The sequence below is a fragment of the Aedes albopictus genome, chromosome 1 (genome assembly GCF_035046485.1).
Source record: "Aedes albopictus strain Foshan chromosome 1, AalbF5, whole genome shotgun sequence".
In the NCBI taxonomy this organism is placed as follows: domain Eukaryota; kingdom Metazoa; phylum Arthropoda; class Insecta; order Diptera; family Culicidae; genus Aedes; species Aedes albopictus.
The window spans coordinates 197,535,250-197,559,211 of NC_085136.1; the positions used below are offsets into that span (position 1 = coordinate 197,535,250).

A 23,962-nucleotide genomic window follows, 5' to 3' on the forward strand; every position below is an offset into this window, starting at 1 on the left:
GGCAGGTGATTAGACTTACGAGCCACCGTGTCATGCCGTCACCGCCGACACTTTTTGTCTGACGCCGACGCCAAACGAGATTTTATCGATTTTCAATTTTCGTGCCGAAGGTCAGTGCACGATTGAAATTAAGTTTAGGTGCAGAAAATTGAGATAAAAAAATCTCACGATATGTAGCATATAAGAGCTTGACTGCAAAAATTGATTTCTAATCGTGGATTTTCTTATTTGATAATGATTATATATCTGATTCATAAGAAAGGCGACCATTGGTGATGAATGTCTCAAAAACAAAACCGAACACGTCCGCATCCGTCTGGGTAGTAATGTTACGATAGACGGGGATACTTTCGAGGTGGTGGAAGAATTCGTCTACCTCGGATCCTTACTGACGGCTGACAACAACGTGAGCCGTGAAATTCGGAGGCGCATCATAAGCGGAAGCCGAGCCTACTACGGGCTCCAGAAGAAACTGCGGTCGAAAAACATTCACCCACGCACCAAATGTACCATGTACAAAACGCTAATAAGACCGGTGGTCCTCTACGGGCACGAGACATGAACCATGCTCGAGGAGGACCTGCAAGCACTCGGAGTTTTCGACGCGTGCTAAGGACGATCTTTGGCGGTGTGGAGGAGAACGGTGTGTGGCGGAGAACGATGAACCACGCGCTCGCTGCACTTTACGGCGAACCCAGCATCCAGACGGTGGCCAAAGCCGAAAGGATACGGTGGGCAGGGCATGTTGCGAGAATGCCGGACAACAACCCTGCAAAGCTGGTGTTTGCTACTGATCCGGTTGGCACAAGAAGGCGTGGAGCGCAGAGAGCACGATGGGCGGGCCAGGTGGAGCGTGACCTGGCGAGCATTGGGCGCGACCGAGGATGGAGAGCGGCAGCCACAAACCGAGTACATATTGTGGCGTACTATTGTTGATTATATCTTGTCTTAATGATGTTGAACAAATAAATGTATGTATGTATACATATATCTGATATGATCATCAACAAAAAGAAATGAATCATATCTGGTTACTGTTGCAGTTTTAGACGCAAGTCAATACTGTTCTCGAATCACCATTATAGACACTATAGACACAGAGAACAGACATTTAAGCTCGAACAAAAATACGTCGAAATCGTGTGTTAAGGATTTAAGTGTACCTCAACGCCACCAACGGAGACTGCCCCACATATAAAGTCGATTTGACACAACGATGGCAGTGTTCATCGTTAAAATACACTAGCCCACAAAGCGACACGAGCGCCAAACGGCCAAAAACGGCGAGCACTGGAAACAAATTTGACAACACAACAATGTAAGTGATGGGACGCTGGCGCCGCGCAACGGGAGCATAACCACATACTCTGATATGGCCGTTACAAAGTTTTACACAAGGCAGAAAGCGAAGATAGACGTCTGTTCTCTGTGCTATAGATTCCATAGACTCGCGGAGACATGGTTGAGCAATACGATTTTAGTGTGTTTTATCGTGAATTTAGAGTGTACCGAGCGAATATGACGTCACACATTCCATTGTCACTATTGACCTCGTGACGTCATGCTCGTTTGGCTACACGAACTGACAGTCCGTTTGGCTACAGTTGTCTTCGCCTCCGCGAGTCTATGGAATCTATAGTGTCTATAATCACCATGAGATTATCCAAAAGCGGATCGTGATTTCGAAAATAATAAAAGGTATTGTGACGACGAGGCCCCTCGTTATGGCAACACTGTTGAACGTGACGCACCGGCTGTCGATCATGGGCTTTCCGAGAAACGTCAGCGAGGCAGAAAGGAGGAAGAAGAGATAGGAGAAAAAAAGTGAAAGTCATTCGTTGCGCAGCTTTCATCAAAGTTATTATATTTAATAAAATTTATTAAATATCCTATTTAAAAGATTTAAAATAACTCTAATACTACTAGTACGGCAAATTTAATATCCTACTTAGTCTAATCGAGTACGGTTCATCATTAGTGGCTAATCTATATATATAAAAATGCAGTGGCATACGTGGGACCGCGCATAACTTGCGAACGGATGGTGCGATTTGGGTCGTCTGAGTTTTGTTCTGTTAGTTTTCACCCAAGGAAGGTTTATGAGGCAAAAAAAAACATAGGAGAATTGAGAGTTTTTGAAAATCGGGTTTTCATACATTTTGAACGGGAACTTGGGCTTGGCTAGGGACTTGAAACGTCAAAAAACGCAGTAGGCAAGACAAGGTTTGCCGGGTACAGCTAGTACGGCAAATTTAATATCCTACTTAGTCTAATCGAGTACGGTTCATCATTAGTGGCTAATTTGTTGTACAATTACTTGTAAGTATTTTCATGCATATCATACAATGTGAAATTGAATTATATACATTGAATTAGAAGACGGAAAGTACGTGAATAATTGCAGACTCATCCATTCCCTCTTTATTATTGGGTCGCAAAAAATGTGAGTTGCTAAATAGTTAAAAAATTATAAAATGAACTAAATAAAAATTCTATTTGTAGCTTGAAGCTAACTGTAAACAAAACTCGAGTTTGCTCGCTTGATTTAGTGCAACATAACCCCACAGGTATCAATAGTAAATTAACAAAAGAAATTTATTCACTGATGTTATACCCTCATGATATTTAAATTAAAAACAATGCGTTTTTACAATTTGAAATCTTGTCATAGAAACTTTGTTCTGGACATTTTTTTCTTCCTACTGTTGAAGGAAAACTATGCAGAAACATCTTGCCAATTTCACAATGTTGGCTTAGGCTAACCAAGTGGATATTACAATCTTTGATAGTCATACACGCAACAGAAACACGTATTTGATTAACAAATTGAGATTTGAAATTATGAAAAGAAACCCACGTGCTTCGGTTGGAATCGAACCCACGACTCCCAATTCGCTAGACGGGTGTTTCTTTCCTCCATGCTACGGAGCCACTTGACCATCTCCGTCCCTTGAAGGCACAGAATTGAACTCTATTCCAGAAATTCAAATGAAATTCTAGGGTGCATATTGAAATACGAAACTCTTGCATTTTTTTATTAGATTTCGTCAAACATCTTTCCAGAAAATTCATCAGGGATTCTTGCAGGAGTTTCTTCAGAGATTAGTCCAGGAATGTCTTCGGAAATCCCTACAAGATTCCTTCAAAGATTCCTCCTTAGGCTCCTTTGGAGATTTCTTTAAAATTCAAATCTGGGATTTCTCATGAAGTTCCTTCAGAGATCTCTTCAGGAATTCCATCAAAGATGTTTGCAGTATTTCCTAAAGAGATTCATCCAAGAGGATTTCGGAATTCCTGTGGGGCAGGGGTTTCATCATTTTTTTTTTACTTTGAGATCTCTCTGGTATTCCGACAGGAGATATCCTTTCCGTAAGATTCCTGGAGATCCATCCGTGATTCATCCAGAAGATCCATTAGGAATTCTAGACAAGTCTAGGAGTTGTTTCAGAGACTTAGAGACATCTTCTGAGGTTCATTCAGGATATACTTAACAGTTCCATAAAGTGTAGAATTAGCTATAAGTTAAAATACACATAAATATAAACAAAAAAAAAACAGTTCCATCGGGAATTAGTCAAGAAGTTCCTTCAGAGATTTCTGCAGGAGATTCTTCAGGAATTCCTCTAAAATTCAAATCAGGGATTTCTCCTGGCGTTCCTTCAAGGACCGCTCCAGAAGTTCCTTCAGGGATCTCTCCAAGAGTTCCATCAAGGGTTTCTACATGTGTTTTTTCTGGGATCCCTCCTGGATTTTTTTTCTTTTGGAATTCTATCAGGGATTTCTTCTGGAATTTCTTCAGAGATTCCTTCTGGGATTACTCCAGGAGGACCTTCAGTCATTTCTGCTGGAATTCCTTCGATGATTTCTCCAAGAATTCATTCGGAAATTCTCCAAAAATTTCACCCAAGTAACATTTTTAATTCCAGTAGATTCCAAGAGGTTATAAAAACCATCGTAGAGCGAAAATTAAATCATCTTGGTTTTACGGTGATTCTCAAAACCTCTTGAAAGCAATAAGGCATCAAATTGTTGCTTGGGCAAAGATGCCTCCTGAAATTCCTTCGGGGATTGCTCTTGGAATTCCTTCGACATGCCTCATGCAGATTTTTCAAAGATTCGAGGACTTCTGTAGTATAGTACTTCTGTCAGGAATTGCTTTAGAAACTATTTCAGGAAACTCTCCAGGAATCCCTCCAGTGACCTTCTCAGTAGTTCCAGCAGTATTCAGGGATGCCTTCAAGTGTTTCATCATGGATTCCTTCGGATGGTCTCTCAGCTATTCCTCCTGAGGTTTCTTCAAAGATTACTTCATGAGAATACATGGATACTTCCAGGAGATCTATCAGGAATTCTTCCAGAAGGTTCTTCAGCAATTCCTACAGAAGTACCTACAAAGACTAGTCCTGGAGTTCGTCCAGGAGTTTCAGGGATTCGTGTAGATGTTTCTTCAGGGATTCCTGCAGAAGTTCATTCATAGAACTTTGAAGGAGTTGCCCCACAGGATTTCCTTGAGAGATTCTTACAGAAAGATCCGAGAATACCTCCAGGTGAATTTAGGGATGCCCCAGAAGTTTCTTCTGGGATTCTTACAAAATTTCACAAAAAAGTCCTTTAGGGAATTTTCCCTGAGTTTTTTTTCAGGAATCGATCCTGGAGCTCTTTCAAAGATTTTTCCAGGAGTATTCAAGTATGTATGCCTCCAGGACTTACATCAGAGATTTCTCCATAAGGGGCTGTCCATAAACCACGTGGTCATGAGGGGGGGGGGGGTTCGGCCAATGACCATTTTGTATGGACAAATAAAAAATTTTGTAAGGACTAATGACCACGCGGGGGGGGGGGGGTTGAAAAGTCCCAAGAAAATGACCACGTGGTTTATGGACAGCCCCTAAGTTCCTTCAGCAGCTTCTGCAGGATTTCTTGCAAGGATTATTTTAGGAGATCCTTCAAGAATTTCTTTGGGACTTTCTTTCTTTCTTTGATTTTACTCAGACATATCTCCTGAATTTTCTCATGGATGTTCTACAAGAATTCCTTTAGAATTTCTTCCACGGAATCTTCCAGGTTTTCCTTCTGGAATTCCTCCTCGAATTCTTTCGGGGTAACCTTTTGAAAATTCTTCGGAGACTCCGTCTGGAAATCCTTTGAGGGTTGCCCTGCAAATCCTTCGAAGATTTACCCTGGAAAACTTTCAAGATTTCCTCTTGGAAATCTTTCAGGAATTAGTCCTGGAAATTCTTCAGGGACTTCACCTGGAAAACCTTCATGGATTAGTCCTTGGAAATTCTTCGAAGAATTGTATCGGAGATGCTTCTTGGAGTTTTTCTGACAGTCCAATAAGGGAATTCTTCAGAAGTTTCTGCAGGTATTTCCCTAAGAGAGATTCTTGAACTTTCAGGAATTCCTGCAAAAGTTTTTTCAGGCTTTGATACAGCAGTTCCTTCAGGGATTTTTCCACGAGTTCTTACGTAACGATTACGTAACGCTAAAATTGACATTTTTCGACCCCCTCCGTAACGCTTTTTCGTATGAGAATCCTAAAATTGTTGTATGGGCCGTAATGCTCGATGAACCACAGGTGGTCGTGGTGCGTTTGGACCTTGTATTGGCGGTAATTTTGGGGGATTTGACACATAGGTCTAGTCCGTTGACGATCGGCTTGATAACTTCCCACGGACTCATTCGTTTTAGGGGACATACGACGGAAAAGTGATCTGGTTTAGCATCGGTTTTCATAAGGGGGCGGCCATAAATGACGTAGCATTTTAGGGCAGATTACCCCTCCAGTAATTGTTATGTTTCCCAGATGCTGACTATCAACCGGTTCATGCAGGTAGCCCACTTTTCTGGGCTCGTCTTGATGAGTCCAGCTGCGATACTATCCTTTTTTATTCTTCAATCACTTAACCTAATTTACAGCTCTATTGTTCACTAGGGCAACTGCGTGAGCGATTCCAATTGGAAGCTGTACTTACATCGAGAAAAATTTCTACTCAATGACTGAGTTGGCCTTACTCAGAAATCGAGAAATCCTTTGTTTTCTTACTCAGTTTCGGCTAAAAGTGGGACAACCCATTGGCAATGGGTTGTCCCACTTTTAACGGAAACTGAGTAAGAAAACAAAGGATTTTTCGATTTCTGAGTAAGACCAACTCAGCCACTGAGTAGAAATTTTTCCCTGTGTATACTTTGTACAGCGTCTAAGTGTATTCTATTCTAATGCTATTATTTCGAACTGGTTGCCTTTTGCGCTGCTGCCACTTTTCTACCCTGTCCAATGGTATAATGAAGAGCGCGAGGTTGTTGATGTGTGGTTTTTGTTACTCTTCAGTCTGATTGGGGGTCTATGATGAATGAGTTTCCGTTTAGCCGATATCCAAGTTTCCGGGTCCGAGGCTGCCGCTCTCGGGGCAAAGAGCAACTGACGAAAAATTGCAAGTGCTGGAGCTGGAACCGAACCCATGACCATATACTGATGAAGTGAACATGTGACCACTACGCCATGGGCCCCGGCTAACAACAAAGAGTTCTCGGTAAGAATAATATACACCTGGCATGTTTATATTAAGAACAATAATAATAATCGGCTATTCTAAATCCAGCGTGGCTTCAACAACAATTTCCTAATTGGCTATCAGGATTGCTTCTATGACTACCGTCAGTGTGAAACATGTTCACCTTAGAGAGGTAAAAAGACGATCATCCGCATCAAACGGGGCCTCAGATGGTGCATAGCGCTCCGTTATTTTGTCATTGATAACAATCTTCCTCACAACCGCATAATGTTTGCCTACGGGGAGGAAAGACCAAGCATCTGAAATGAAGGACGAACCACCCTCAATGAACCGTCACTTGCCCAGGAGCAGAAAGGCTAGACTAAAGACAAGCATCAGCAAGGCATAAAAACTGGGTATGGAGAAGAGTTTGCTATTCGTGAGGGTCCCATCCTGAGAACGGGAACACAAATAGTGAACGGTTTTGTTGGCAGAGGTGTGCGAACGTTGGGCTCCAGCGCAAATAAATTATCTACACACGATGAATACGTAATATCCTAATCTTCATCATATTATGTGGCCTTTAGATGCATTTTAAGAAAAGATTGAGGGAATTTACATAACAGGATGACACGAGATTTTCTGTACGTCAACTTTAAGGTAATCATACAATTGAAGCCATTTAAGTGCGTTATCCGTTGTAACTATAGATCTACATCTCTGTGTCTCCTCTCCATGGGTGTCATTAAGATTTTTTAATGTTTTGATTATTTCATCAGTCTACAAATGGCAAAAGGTTATTGCAACCATAACAAATTGCAAATGCTCTATAGAAAATCAAAAACCGCTCCATAAAGAATGAACATATGTTCCATGAAAATGTACAATGTTACCCATAAATAATTAAAATTGTTCCATACTTTATAAAAAATGTACCGGTAAAACATAAAATTTTCTCATTAAAAGTGAAATTTTGCACCAATAAATAATACTGAAATGCTCCATAATAAAATATAAATGCTCCATAGAACAATGCAAATGCTCCATTAAAAATTAAAATTGTACCCATAGAAAATTGAATATTGCTCCATAGAAAAATTAAATTGCACCATAAAAAATTGAAATTGCACCATAGAAAATAGACAAATGCTCCATAAGTATTATCAAACTGCACCACATAAAATACAATTTGCTCCATAAAAAATTGAAAATTCTCAATAACTTCAAACATTTGCACCACTAAAGCAGTGCAATGTAAAGCAATTCAGCCCTGTCGAATTTAATTATGAGAATATGCTATCTATGGAGGATTTTCAATTTTTCATGGAGCAATTCATATTTTCTATGGTGCAGTTTGATAATACTTATGGAGAATTCATCTTTTTTCTATGGTGCAATTCCAATTTTTTATGGTGCTATTTAATTTTTCTATGGAGCAATATTCAATTTTTATGGGTACAATTTTATTTTTTTTATGGAGCATTTTCTTTTTTTCTATGGAGCATTTGTATTTTATTATGGAGCATTCCAGTATTATTTATTGGTGCGAAATTTTACTTTTAATGAGAAAATTTTATGTTTTACCGGTACATTCTTTATAAAGTATGGAACGTTTTCAATTATTTATGGGTAACATTGCACATTTTCATGGAACATATGTTCAATCTTTATGGAGCGCTTTTTGATTTTTTATGGAGCGTTTCTATTTGTTTATGGGTGCAATAAATAGGCTGCCGTCTACAAATAGCTATCAAGATGGGAATTGGAGCTCAAAATCTAAGACACAATCCTAAGCATGGATGGCATTCACCATTTGCAAAGAGTTACATTCACTTGCTACTATCTCAGTTTATAAGCATGCGATCAAAAAACAATGTATGGATGACTTTTACCTTGTAGTTTTATCTGAAAGTTTGCCGAATATCATAAGGGTCGCACACGCATGCTAAAATCGTGAGCAAGCTGTGAAACCAACTCTCCACGCCGTGAATGTAATTTACATTCACGGCGTGGAGAGTTGCTTTCACGGTTCGCTCACGAGTTAAGCATGCGTGTGCGACCCTTATGCTATTCTGCAAACTTTCAGATAAAATTACAAGGTAAAAGTCATCCATACATTGTTTTTTGATAGCATGCTTATGAACTGAGATAGTGCCAAGTGAATGTAACTCTTTGCAAATGGTGAATGCCATCCCTGATCCTAAGCTCACGGAAGCAACTGATTTCGCGATGATACTCATCACATTTCCAATCTAGAGACGAACCAGCCAAGGGCTGAAAGTCTCTCTAATAAAGACAAATCAATCAATCACATTTCCAACGGTATTGAGATTCTGAAGGACTCCATCTTTGCTTTGACTCTGGGCAAACTGCGGCAAACTTAGACAAAGATTCAAGTTTTGCCTTTAAATCTTTCTAGTCTTTTTTTTTTGTTTCCTCTAATTATAGAATTATCAAACCAAAGCTACAGGAATGTCATTTTTTGGATTAATGATGTCATTAGTGGACTCACCAACACTCCCGTATTGCTTTTAGTTTCTATTGCTTACCTGTAACGAAAAAAAAACGAACGATATGTAAGATCAATTGTTTGATAGGTGGATATTGTTAAACTTATATGAATTCACAAGTGATATGGAGTATGAAATGAAATTACGTCAATATAATTTGACATTGAAAAGTACCAACTAGGTGGTAAGTATTTCCAACAGTCTTGGAAAGCTTAACGACGCTCAATGACTAATGATGAGAACATAAATGTTCAAAGTTTTCTAATCTATCTCAGCTTTGTTACGCTATAATAAACATCATCCATAAATTCAAACCCGCAAAGGACAATTAATTGCTCCCAGTGGTATAGCATCGTCGTCGGTGGCAAATAAGTACAGCGCTCTTCGTCGAAGCTGTAGTTTATAAAACCGAACCATATCTAATGGAAATACGATGACGAATTATAATGACATGCCATACCATGTTCTACAACCGAAAAGTTCCAGCTCCCGTTTGCCTCCAGCTTCCAAGAACGAACCGGGCTCGTGTTCGGTTCTGATACGAGACCAAAACTTCCACATTCATATACCGAAAGAGGACTAGGCAAGATTATACGAACATCAATTACTTGAAATTAATTAAGTCTTAGCAGCATCTGCCACAGAGCCAAAGCTTGCTGGAAATGTGCTACTGTGAGAAAGTCGGCTGAGTTCTACGATGCTTCTCGTCTCCATATGACGATGACGAGAGGCGGAGGAAACGCCACAGTGCTTTAATCGATAATTTCTAGCTCCTTCACTCGGTGAAATTGGTACTAGACTGCTTTCCGTCAGACAAAGATACGCCCTTCATCTGAATTCATTGTCGTCGCAGCTCGCAATCGATGGTGATGTGGCAAACTGGTGGCACAACAAAGAACCCATGTTTGCGTTGGGGGAACGCCACCGCTTCGGTCATTTGATTTCATTAGGATTCCACACATTTCATCATAATATTCAAATTACCTTTTAATTATTAAGGCGACTTTTCGCAGGTTGGAAGCCGCAATGGATTGATATAAATTGTGTCACACCAAACGACACCTTCGGGCTGCGCAAACCATAAACTTTCAAAAATTTACTTTCGGTGCTGAGATGAACCTACAACTTTGAAGGAAAGGTTTTGAATAATACACTTGCATCTGACACAGATGTTTGAGATTATGTTTTACAAAATATCCTTAGCAAATGTTGATACTGGACATCAATTTGGTTCAATGTTTTTTCTAAGTGATAAATGTATAGATACTTGATACTGGTCGATCTAGAGAGTCCTTAGTCCTCTTCAACTGCAAAATCCAACGTGTGCACGGCCTTCCTCGAAGCCGAAGGTTTCTTTCTCTTCCTCTGCTGAATATGGTTTGAGCTTGTTGTTTCCCTGGCATACGTGCCCAGCCGACCACAGTCTGCCGTGTTTTATTTGATTCACTATATCCATCCATGTACTTGGTACAATTCATTGTTCATGCGGTGTCGCCTGGTACCGTCCTCCAAATTATCACCGATAATGGTCGCACTTCACGTTCGAAGACTTCAAAGGCTCTCCGAACAGCTTCTCTCAAGATCCACGATTTATGGCCGTATAAAGCGACCGGCCTTCGTTCGCATCCTACTGGAAATCAGCTGGTTCTGCAGATCTAAAATGGCCCAATTCACAGCCGCAATCTAACCTCGCGGGTAACATCATTATCGCACATCACTAGAGTTCTAAGATAACCTAATTCCTCCACAACATCAAATTTTCCACCACCTAGCACTCTACCACGGCCAGACTGACATTGACTACTAGCAATCATGTAGGTACATTTTCTATGTGGTGTTAATCGTGAGTCCAATTCTCGCGGGTCCTAGACATGAATGCCTCTTCCACGGTTGATCTCGATGATGTAGATATTGTGCACGAATCCAGGAGCATATACGACCACGTGACAATAATAGTTCCGCTCCTCTGCATAGCCCTACTTTATTCCGCCTGAAGCTACAAACGATGACGAAATTCATCCGCAACCCATGCACTTGTTTTAGAAATTATATTTTGATGCTGATTTTATTGTAAAGGCTACCGTCTGAATTAAACAAGTTGTTTTCATGATATTTTTGTTTGATTATTCATAATTACTATAGTATCTATTTGAAACTTAGACGCGATCCAGTGTTGTGATCAAAAATATTGAGAGTGTCATACTTTTTATTGTGCGTGACTGGTGGAAAAATCCCTTGATAGTGTTGAAAAGCTGTTGATCATAAGAAAAATGGAATTAAACTTATTTTTAAGACGAAAGCTGCATAATAAAAGTTTTATATATACGCGTATACGTCTAGTTGATCTGCAAAAAAAAAATACCTCTTAGAGAACAGACTTTATGATCGGAAGAATGCGAGTAACTTCAACAACAACAAATGCATGAGAGGTACATACCACAGACAAACAGACGAAATGCCTAGAACAATTTTCGTGAAAATCCATCGCCCATTTTACACTACCACCACCTGGTGGAAATGTTTCACGAAACACTGCGTTGTGCAATATCTTCATCAGAAGGCGCTAGTGTGAAACGTCAAACGCAAAGAAAAACGATGGGCACTCTTCTGGTTATGAAAGCCACAACCAAGATTCAAAATGATCGTTAAAGGCGTGGTCAATGAAAATTTCGTCAGTGTTACGTTTGTTTGTCTGTATACATACCATGACAATGCTCACGAAAATGCAAAAAAATACTACCGCTATGGATATTTGATTTGAGACCGTTTGATGAAAAAAAAATGTTCACAAGAGTTACGAAATCTCACCGAAAGCACCATAGATAAACTGAAAGAGACTGGTTATGCCCAAATTGAATACAAATTTACGCATTTGCACGTCCTGCCGTCTAGACTTTGACAAACGAGCCATCATCGGTAAAGCAGGGCGCAGGAAGTTCGAAAACGACAACAACTGAGAAACTGCCAGAAGTGCTAAGTGCAGAGAGTCATGCCACCATTTTTTTTCCTCCCCTGTTAAGGAAATTAAGCCACCGCGTCCAATAGGCTGAACTTTTGTGGCATGTCCCGTTTTGATATTCGCATCTAGCCAGCTAATTACCATGTGTCAAGTAATCAGCTACTGCCACGACGCGTCGTCTCCCAGTCAGGTGCAATGGAATTGATAAACTCCAAGACCTTTCCAGGTTTTGCAGACCAGATCTCACTGGGTTGCAAGCAACCACTATTTAGAAATCTTTGCCTGCGCGTGTATAAAGCACCACAACTGCAAAGCAGATGTTCCGAGGTTTCACGTTCCGTATTACAGAAACGACAGATATCACTCTGAATATGGCCAATATTTTTCAAGTGATACCTGCTCGGGCCAGTGTATGTACATAGAGCTCTCTTGTTGAGCTCTAAGAGCTTTTTGGTTTTATAAGCATTTGGTGTTATAAATCGTTTTGACTGATTGCAATTTTTGACATCCATCCAATTGGATATCACCCTCTGCTCAGCCCAGCGTTTCAGGTCCATTTTAATTGTACAGTTTGATATACCACAGAATGGTTCTGGGCCAGCAAACTGTAAATTGGAACCACTTTTAGCAAGCTCGTCTGCCATTTCATTTCCTTCAATGCCACCATACCATCAGCGACTGTTTAAACAATTTAATCATGCCCCTTTTCAAAAATGCTTTGAAATATACTTCAACATCTATACCCACACACCACGAAAAAAGCATGTAATTTTGTGTCATTTAACGCCGACATATGGCAGCGAGCAAAGTGACATAAAATTACGTTTGACTTTATTTTTACAAGAGACCAGAAATGAAGCACTATTGTAAATTTACTTCTCTGATGATGACTGTCTTGTAATATTACAGCAACTGAATCCGCTTGCCCGCTTGTCAACATAACCTCAATCCCTACATCCACTTTTTCCCAGACTTCGACTCCCCCGGGAAGTTTTACAGACTCATGAAAAATGAAATGATCAGGTATACCGTTTGAAAACATTTTATTTACTCTGCTTGATTCTGCTGATACAATTGGATTGTTTTTTTAAATATCGATTCCACACCTCGATCCACCAACTTCAAGATCCGGAATGTTGACTCGTTTTCCCTGGCTGATACAACTTTTTGCATTGCCGTCATCGCGTAGAAACTGCATATGGACGCGCACTTACTCTTTTCCTCGATTGCTCACTTCACGGTGCACAATTCTCACTACTTACACAAGTAGGTATGTTATTCTTTTCCGGATATATTCTAAACTAAACTCCACAAAATTCCAATCACCACTTTGTTATGAATGATGGCGTTTGACATTTCATCATCGCGAATCTTGCGTAGCTTTGTTGTGTTATTGATCATGTAAATTTACGGCGCATCAAACTCAGAAATAAGCTTTGCGATTGAATATTGCGGGCAATTGCTTAAAAATATGTCCAAAATGTTTCAGTGGTATTCAATAAGGCCGGTTGAGGCTTTTTAATCAACAAAGACACAAAAATGAGTCTTATTTATGTTTATGTCATGATTGATTATGTCGGTTGTTTCAATTGAGTCACCATTAAAATTCAGAATTTCTTAGTGTGCATTTCAATATTTTTAAAGGTTGCAAAACACGCTTTCAACATTCATCTTGAAGAAGAGGGAAAACACTTGTCCTCAAATGTAACAGCAAATTAATGAATAAACGACTAATGCGCGGAGGGCGTGATAAAATCGGAACATTACTGTACATATAATATACATAATACATAATAAAAACAGCTTGTTTTACTCACGCAAGGCCATTAACAATAAAATCAGCATCAAACTGCGATTTCCGGCCGAAATAATTTACACAAAAAAAAAAATTATTACTAAATGTGAAAATTGTGAAATGTTTGAATTGTCATAACTTTTTTGTTTATTAGTTTATCATCACCAAATTTTTATAGTAGATTGCTAATACAATGGACCGTTTTCCCTAAAAAATTACGTTGGTAAAAAGATAGGGTTTTGAGATATTTGAGTTTTTTTGACAAAAATGATATTTTTTAATGTTTTTTAAGATTTTTTTTCACAGTGTATATTTTCTTAGAAATCATCATTTAGTTATCTAACTTTGGTGAACAATAAAATCAGCATCAAACTGCGATTTCTGACCAAATAATTTACACAGAAAAAAATATTTACCAAATGTGAAAATTGTGAAATGTTTGATATGTTATAACTTTTTTGTTTATTAGTTTACCATCACCAAATTTTTATGGTAGATTGCTTATACAATGGACCGTCTTTCCTAAAAAAATTACGTTGGTAAAAAGATAGGGTTTTGAGATATTTGAGTTTTTGTGACAAAAATGATATTTTTTAATGTTAAAAACGATGTTTTTTCACAGTGTATATTTTCTTAGGAATCACCATTTAGCTATCTAACTTTGCTGAAAAATTCATAGCAATCGAACGAATCATTTTAGCTGCGCAGATTTTTGAATATTTTTGAACCATTTTCACATACACCCTTTTGAAAAGTTAGTCGTGATTCAAAATAAAAATTTGATATCGAAAAATGGCGATTTAGATGGAACTGAAAAACTGTGCAAAGTTTCAGTTCAATAGAAAATCATGAATTAAAAAATTTCCTTAATTTTGATGCTGTTGCTTGGAATCGCTCAAAGGTATTATTTAGATGAAGTTATACTGCAGTCAAGTTTTATTCAATGGTTTGTATATACTGCTTGCTTCCCGATATCACCAATAATCCGAATGACTGCGGCCAACATTTGCCTGGGAGTAGTTCAAATCAACCTATCGGAACAACTCTAACCGCGGATTGGAACGAGCGGCTGGAAACATCTGCAATATCGGAACGGCTGGAAAAATGTACTAGGTAAAATCTCAGAGCTCATTTGAAAGTAAAAGATTAAGACACCGTTTTTCATGTTACTTTGTGCCAAAATAATAAATTTTAGAAATAGAACAGATAGTGATTCATTCTTTTGTTTTCAATTCGAATGAAGTTGGAGCGCGAAAAAAAACAATTTCCCTAGTTGGTTGGGAACATTTTAACTCAGTTTTCCACATTTTTGATGTCACTAAATTATAATATTTTTGAAGAATGTCACGATATCCGAAGGAAAGTGGTAGACAGGTTCATAACGTTTAGGCTTCGCATTCGTGAACCTTACAAGTCAAGAGAATAGAAATTGGATGGCCGATCATTGGCGGTGTAGCGCTACGACAGTGTATGTATTTTTATGGTATGTATGTGAACAAATAAATATGCAAACATGTGCAAAGCTGTTTTTATCGCAAAATTTATTTTGTTTAAACGCCAATATTAGTTATATCTATACTTCACATTTTTTTTTTCTTTAATCACAATACTCCCCACATTTTTTGAATCGCTCATGTTTATTTACATTTCACAATTGGAACCGCGTTTGATAATTCAATAGAATCCTTCGGTTTCAGTCGTCGCACTTCTCTTTATGTATAAACAACTTCTCTGGTTTATTTCATTTAGTTTGTCTCGCCCTCGCTGGCTGTCGCTGCCATCGTCGTGGAAATTTGTAAGTTTTTAAAATTGGTGAAATTTTAAATGGCATTTGGAAAGAAGCAAATGTCAAGTGACAAAATTGTCCATTTGCTGGGGATCTACAGGAAGCATGAGCTGCTGTGGAACTACCAGCCAAAAAGGCTGGCGGCCCTAGAAACGATCCGTGAGCAATGAACCTTGAATCCGGGTTGAGGTAAAAAGGAGGATTAAGATAATCCGTAAGACCTCCCATATTAAAAAAAGAGCATTTCCAAAAAGTCAGGTTCAAGAACTGCAGATGTTTATCACATCCGGCTTTCCTGGTACAAGACTGCGCACGAGTTTCTTCCAGTATGCGAAGCCAGAGAATCGTTCTGCAACATTGTAAGTATATTCTGTTTACTGTCTTTTGTTTTAATCACCTTGAAACTACCAGCATACAATAATATCCCGTCTATTCATAGCCCGAGAAATCCTTGAAGGTGTACAAAAACAAGTCTGCTCGAAGATCTATTCATGGAGCCCAAAGTCCGAGACACGATCGAGTGTATGGATCGGAAGGGAAAAGTTCCGGTCAAGCTGCCGGACAGAAGCGTAAGTCTCCGGTCATTCATTTATTTAATTAACATCACATTCATGATAATACTGAATCAACAATTTGCCGCCATAATACTCGATTTGCAGCTGCAGCTCTCCAACCTCGGTCACGCCCAACACTCGCCAGATCACGCTCCACCTGGCCCGCCCATCGTGCTCTCTGCGTTCCACGCCTTCTTGTACCAACCGGATGGTTAGCAAACACCAACTTTGCAGGGTTGTTGTCCGGCATTCTTGCAACATGCCCTGCCCACCGTGTCCTTCCGGCTTTGGCCACCTTTTGGATGCTGGGTTCGCCGTAAAGTGCAGTGAGCTCGTGGTTCATCCTTCTCCGCCACACACTGTTCTCCTGCACGCCGCCAAAGATCGTTCTTAGCACCCGTCGCTCGAAAACTCCGAGTGCTTGCAGATCCTCCTCGAGCATCGTCCATGTCTCGTATCCGTAGAGAACCACCGGTCTTATTAACGTCTTGTACATGGTACATTTTGTGCGGGGGTGAATCTTTTTTGACCGCAGTTTCTTCTGGAGCCCATAGTAGGCACGACTTCCACTGATGATGCGCCTTCGTATTTCACGGCTCACGTTATTGTCCGCCGTTAGCAAGGAACCGAGGTAGACGAATTCTTCTACCACCTCGAAAGTATCCCCGTCTATCGTAACATTGCTGCCAAGGCTTGTCCTGTCTCGCTCAGTCCCTCCTACCAGCATGTACTTTGTCTTAACCGCATTCACCACCAGTCCGACCTTTGCTGCTTAACGTTTCAGGCTGGTGTACTGTTCTGCCACCGTTCCGAATCTAGCAATAATATCCATGTCATCCACAAAACAGACAAATTGGCTGAATTTCGTGGAGATCATAACACCTTCCAGGGCGATGTTGAATAGTAGGCAGGAAAGTTCATCACCTTGTCGTAGTCCCCGTCGAGATTCGAATGAACTGGATAGTTTACCCGAAATCCTTACGCTGTTCTGCACACCGTCCATCGTTGCTCTTATCAGTCTAGTCAGCTTCCCGGGAAAGCTGTTCTCGTCCATAATTTTCCATAGCTCTGTGCGGTCGATACTGTCGTATGCCGCTTTGAAGTCGATGAACAGGTGGGGACCTGGTATTCACAGCATTTCTGGAGGATTTGCCGTACGGTGAAGATCTGGTCCGTTGTCGACCGGCCGTAACTTCCCACGAACTCATTTACTTTAGGTGAAAGACGACGGAAGATGATCTGGGATAGCACTTTGTAGGCGGCATTCAAAATGGTGATCGCTAGAAAGTTCTCACACATTAACTTGTCGCCTTTCTTGTGGATGTGACAGATTATCCCTTCCTTCCACTCCTCCGGTAGCTGTTCGGTTTCCCAGATCTTGACTACTAACTGGTGCAGACAGGCGGCCAACTTTTCCGGGCCCATCTTGATGAGTTCTGCTGCGATACCGTCCTTACCAGCCGCTTTGTTGTTTTTGAGCTGGTGGATGGCATCCTTAACTTCCCTCAGCGTGGGAGTTGGTTCGTTCCCCTCCTCTGCTGCACCAACATAGTCATTTCCTCCGCTGCCTTGGTCCTTCGTGCCTACATTCTCTTCGCCATTCAGGTGCTCGTCGAAGTGCTGCTTCCACCTTTCGATCACCTCACGTTTGTCCGTCAGGAGGCTCCCGTCCTTATCCCTGCAGATTTCGGCTTGCGGCATGTAGCCTTTGCGGGATGCGTTGAGCTTCTGGTAGAACTTGTGTGTTTCCTGTGAACGGCACAGCAGTTCCATTTCCTCGCACTCCGCTTCTTCCAGGCGGCGCTTTTTCTCCCGGAAGAGACGGGTCTGCTGCTTCCGCTTCTGTCTGTATCGCTCCACATTCTGTCGGGTTCCATGCTGCAGCATTACCGCCCGCGCTGCATCCTTCTCCTCCAGAACCGCTCTACACTCCTCGTCGAACCAATCGTTTCGTCGACTCCGTTCTACGTACCCGATAGTGCTCTCGGCTGCGTTGTTGATGGCTGCTTTGACTGTACTCCAGCAGTCCTCTAGAGGGGCCACATCTAGCACACCGTCGTCCGGCAACGCTGCCTCGAGATTCTGCGCGTAGGCGGTGGCGACATCCGGTTGCTTCAGTCGCTCTAGATCGTACCGGGGCGGCCGCCGGTAATGTACGTTGTTAATAACGGAGAGTTTTGGGCGCAGTTTAACCATCACCAGGTAGTGATCAGAGTCGATATAAGCGCCACGATAGGTCCTGACGTCGATAATGTCGGAGAAGTGCCGTCCATCAATCAGAACGTGGTCGATTTGCGATTCCGTTTGTTGTGGTGATCTCCAGGTGTAACGATATGGGAGGCTGTTCTGGAAGAAGGTGCTACGAATGGCCATGTTCTTGGAGGCGGCGAAATCGATGAGGCGTAGGCCATTTTCGTTCGTCAGCTGGTGGGCGCTGAACTTTCCAATCGTCGGTCTGAATTCCTCCTCCTGGCCTACCTGAGCGTTTAGATCCCCTATGATGATCTTGACGTCGTGGTTTGGGCAGCGGTCGTACTCGCGTTTGAGCTGCGCGTAAAATGCGTCTTTGTCATCATCAGTGCTTCCGGAGTGAGGACTGTGCACGTTTATTATGCTAATGTTGAAGAATCGGCCCTTGATCCTCAACCTGCACATTCTTTCGTCGATCGGCCACCAACCGATCACGCGCCTCTGCATGTCGCCCATCACTATAAAAGCTGTTCCCAGCTCACGTGTGTTGCCGCAACTCTGGTAGATGGTATGATTACCTCTAAACGTTCGCACCATAGATCCTGTCCAACACACCTCCTGCAGCGCTACGATTCCGAACCGGCGGTCCTTCAGTAGATCGGCGAGTATGCGGGTGCTCCCGATGAAGTTGAGAGATCTGCAGTTCCACGTACCGAGCTTCCAATCGCAAGTCCCTTTTCGTCGCTGTGGTCGTTGCCATTGGTATCGGTTCGCATTCTTCTCTTGTTGATTTTCCGGTGCTAGTCTTTTTTACGGCTGGCTCGCAGGGCCTGACACCAACCCACTAACCCAGGAAGCTGGGCTTACCTACACGGAAGCTACGGGTTCTGCATTGGCATTTCCTCCAACTACAGTGCTAAATAGCTAGGCTCGAGCGCCAGTCTCCGGTAGCATCGTCGAATTTCACTCGCAGTGCATCAGAAGCTCCGAAGAAACGGTAGCGTCATTCTGTATTGTGATCCGTGAAATCGAAAGTGGCCTTCGACGAAAATGTTCCTGCACATATCACATCAGCGCAGAATGATTTGGACAACATTCGTGCATCAGTGTCACCACCTATTCAGGATGATTTTAATACTCCGGACTAAATCTGGCTGCTGAACTAACCCCTTCCATCCTTCCTTTTCTCACTCTCCTCTCCCTGATATTTTTTCACCACCGGATGTTGTGTTGCTCGCGGAAATATCGACCTATTGACTGGGGCCCTCAGTGTAGTTAGGTTTACATGGTTGAGACAGAATAGGTAAAAGGCTCTTTATTTATTCTGCCTCTAGGGGGATTGGGGGCATAATAGACACCCGGGGCGAAATGGACACCCCTGATTTTGGCGAAACCGTTGACTTTTATGTTAAACTTTTAATGCATAAGTGTAAAGGAACAAGTCATGGTCCTATTTTTCAAAAGAACCATTTATATTGCTCTAAAATAATTAAAATATCATTGAAATTAAAATATGTTTTTCATATGGTGAAATTCTTATAATTTCGAAGCAGCAGCAAATAAGGTATTACGAATGTTGGAGTGTGTCAACCATTAAAACAAGTGAATTGTTACCTTATCTACATGTATACGGAGATTTAGCAATGAATGAAGTGTTTTATTTTTGATCAGAATTTACTTCAAATAGCAATTTTAACGTTGTAGTCGATTCGGGGCGAAATGAACACCGGCAATTACGAATAGATGTACGCACATTGCATACTGTTAGGCGTTTTAGAGAGTTTGGAAAAAAATCAATCCGATTATTTTAGCCTAAAGTTTATTTAATTAACTTTGATGTTATGTAAACTCGTCTAAGATGGAGTATTATATCTGTGGCAATGATCTGCGTAGGCAGATTACTTAACTGATCGATGTAATCAAAGAATTAGCATAAAATATGCATGGGTGTCCATTACCCAGTCAACATTTTGGTCTGTATATTTAAACATATGCGGATGTATATACAATATTAAACAATCGTATAGAATGCACAAAAACCGTCTATACGTACAAATTTGGAGGCGATATACACACCTTTTTTCATTTTCAATGCATGATTTCATTTCCTATTATATATGATAGTTTTTGGCTAAATAACAAATCCAATTTGATTTACCGCTAACACTTATACGATTACAATTAAACATTGCTTACGATGCAAATACGAAATCAAATGAACTTATATACGACTTCGCAATTTAAATTAAATAAATATTATTTAAAAAAATATATACTGCACCGAATCGAAGGAATTCTTTCTTAATTTCAATTATATAGATAATATCCTATTAAATGGTTAACTTATTTACCACACTTTAGTCGAGATTTGAAACCGTGATTCCGAGAACGCCAACTGGATACGATGACACGACGCCAGACCATTGAGTTAACCATACCATGTTTTAAAGCCCATACCAATAAAACCCGTCGTCGAGTTTCGAAAAGTTAAAAATAGCTCGCAAAGTTTATATATTCGACATTGTGTATATACATTCTAACGTGATATACCACATCAACTGCTTTCTCTATGATTTGGTTTCATGGGTAACCTGCAACAAAAGTTGTATTTCGAGTACGACTTCATTAAGATGGCAAAACGATTACTACCGATCATCGATACGATATCAATTCATGATATATCCACCTTTATATCACACAACCCACAACGCATATCAGTGTTGCAAGATTGTTTGTACTTATTTTATGTCAAGGTTCGAAGAGAAGGAAAACAAATTTGTACCTCATCTACTGTACTGCGAATGCGGTTTTCAATATCATCTGCTTTATTCAAATAAAGTATGATTGATAATTCATGCAAAGTCGACAAATATAACTGACTTTGGTTAAAATGTGTGATCACGAAAAACAAAGTAACCGGCAGCACTGACACTTTGCCTGCACAAAAATAAACAAGTCACTTCCACTCGTGTAATCAACTTTGTTTTTAGTCGCTGTGATTTTCATGTTTCTTCGTTAAAGCACCCTTTATTTACGGTGAGTACATTATGTTATGCACAAAATATTAATATTGATTCATCACATCCAAATTACAGATGTATTCAGTCGTGCAATTCATTGAGAGGCAGAAGTTCAACGTGATGGCAGTGCCTGCCGGTTGGGTCAAACAAAATTTCCTACTTTGGCCCAAACTGACTAATGCCATAACCGAGGTGCTACGAGTGGACGGTCAAGATTATGATGGCCCAACAAAAAAGATTCCGGTCATCGTTCATAAGCGCTTCAAGGACCTTCGACAAGCGGAGGAATCAGCTGAGTCGTTAGCCAAACGAGAGGTGTCTGATGTCGACGGCAAAAAGAAACGCCTCAAGCCAGCTAAGAAACCAAAATCTGTGGCTCCGAAAGATTACAACTTACTGGTAGAAGGTAAGTGACAAATATCATGTGAAAACTCAAGTAAAATACCTCTCCTCTTTTAGAATGCCAGCGTAAGAAACAGACTTCCAACCAGATGAGCGAGATCCCAGCTTCCACTCCTACAAATCCTGTGCTGCATGAACAACTGGACCAACGAGCTGCTTCGGATGTACAATTTGTGACTGGTTCCGCATGTACCGATAAAATCGAAATTGATTCTACCGCAGCACCATTGGATGTTTCCTACCGAGGTAGCTCCGTTTTGTCTACCATTCGCGAAATGAATGATCGTAATGATACACGAGCCAACGTGGTTGAGCCCCGAGCTCCCGTAGACAACCTTCCCAGTGAGCAGGTACATGTTGCGTCGTTTGCCAATCAATCTGCCGTTCAAGCACAAACAAGTGCAGGTCAGAGTGCTATGAATTTCTAGCAATCAGTTTCTGATATGACCTACATTGAGTCGAACGCTGCGATTGGCCAAGAAGCATACACGGAATCTCCACCCATCTACCTACCTGGAAGCAGCAAGCAACTGAAAGGTAATTAATGTTATGTTACCTAAATAAATACATAGTTTAATCAATTGTTTTGTTGGTAGGATTGTTGGACGAGTATTCGCAAATGGGTACCGAACTGCAGATTGATGCAGATCACGTGTATGCAGAACCGAACGATGTTCCTAATCTGCAAATCGTAGGTATGGTACACATTTTTTTTCCTTTTTATGGTACATTTTGTTCACTGTTTCATTGATGCACAACTTCAGAAACTAGAAAGAAAAATACGGTTGTGTATTAAGTCAAGTTAGTGTCTTTGGCGTACTCATTCTTGGAAAACCCTATCAAAAGGTGCACTGGAAAGTACCAACTAGACTTGAAGCAATTTCACTCTTAATAAGGATGATTATGATATGCAGCAGTTAATGGAACCCCTGTGCCTCATCATCTAAATGAATTTATAGTTCAAAAACTTGTTTTTTTAGGAACCATGAGCTATGAACAAATGAAGGCGGATTTGAAGACGTTTATCGAGTCAACCGTGGAGAGGGCAATCGAAAAAAGCTTCAGTCGCTATGCCGCTGAGTCCGAGCTTCGCAAACGAAACGATATCGAGGAACCCGATGACGATGACACGGTTGAGAAGCACAAATTGATCGATAACGAAGACCAACTTGGAGCATGGAACATCAAACTTAGCAGCCAGGGTTTATGTCGCAGATATGTATGTGCAACTTGTTCATAAATATTTAAAGTTTGATTCAAGCATTCTTTTTTTACAGTTGGAATATTTTTCTAAAATTATTATTCCGAATAGTTACAACGGTAAGGGCGATAACGCATGCTACACGGTGGTCGACTGTCTGTTTACGCGGGCCTTCTGGACAAAAATGACATGGACTGGAGTGAACCGTGGCATTAAGGCGAAGAAAGGTTTTCGGGAATACGGAAATGTTACGCAACTGCTCTGTAATATTGTGCAGATAGGTGATCCGTCATACAAAGCCAAGAAATTGGAGGAGTTCTGCAAAAATAGGCTCTTCCGTTATTCCAAATCCCGTTCCATCAGTCAGCAACTTCGGTATCGGCTTGTAGACCAAATCGCGCTCGGAAAGGGACAACATCACAACCGCATGGAGACACAGGTGGTATTAAGGTGGCCAGACAAATAGCTGATTCTCATGACAGCGATGAGTCAATGAATCTTTCACACAACGACGAAGAACCTGCGATTGGCTATTCCGATAATGAAAACGACGAAAGCGATATGGATTCAAATGACCACGAATCAGATGGTTCGCTATGAAAATTGAATAATGCTGAAATGAAACATCGTTGTTTTGTTCCTTTTTAATGAGATATATTTGAATTCGTTTTTTCTTGTAATAAGCAATACAGCTGTGACTGTTAACTGTGTAACTACATATTTGTTATACTGGATATTCGTTTCAAATGGTCGGTCCCAATGTTTGAGGCAAATAAAGAGAAAAACTGCAAACTGAACAGTAGTGCATTATTCTATCGTGTGTATTAGTGGTATGAAAACTATCCCTTCTTTCCTGGTCAATGGGACTAGCTTACAAAATATGTCTTGTAGTTTGAAGTGGCTAGTATCCATAAAATTACCTGCTCGTAATTGCGATACATAAACATGTAAAACTGACGATTTGAATGGTTTGAAGAAGAAATCATATTTTGAAATTATTTGACAACCAACTACTAGTAGTTCTGCATCTTCATTTGAAACTCCTGAAAAT

General features: G+C 40.7%; 1 protein-coding gene and 1 pseudogene across 4 annotated transcripts in view; one reads left to right on the forward strand and one right to left on the reverse strand.

Annotated features, from left to right (window-relative positions):
* LOC109423252 (hemicentin-2) overlaps positions 1-23,962 on the reverse strand; it is a 759,984-nt gene that overhangs the window by 360,689 nt on the left and 375,333 nt on the right. The gene's annotated exons all lie outside the window — the stretch shown is intronic.
* Positions 19,756-23,514, forward strand: LOC109427064 (uncharacterized; annotated as a pseudogene).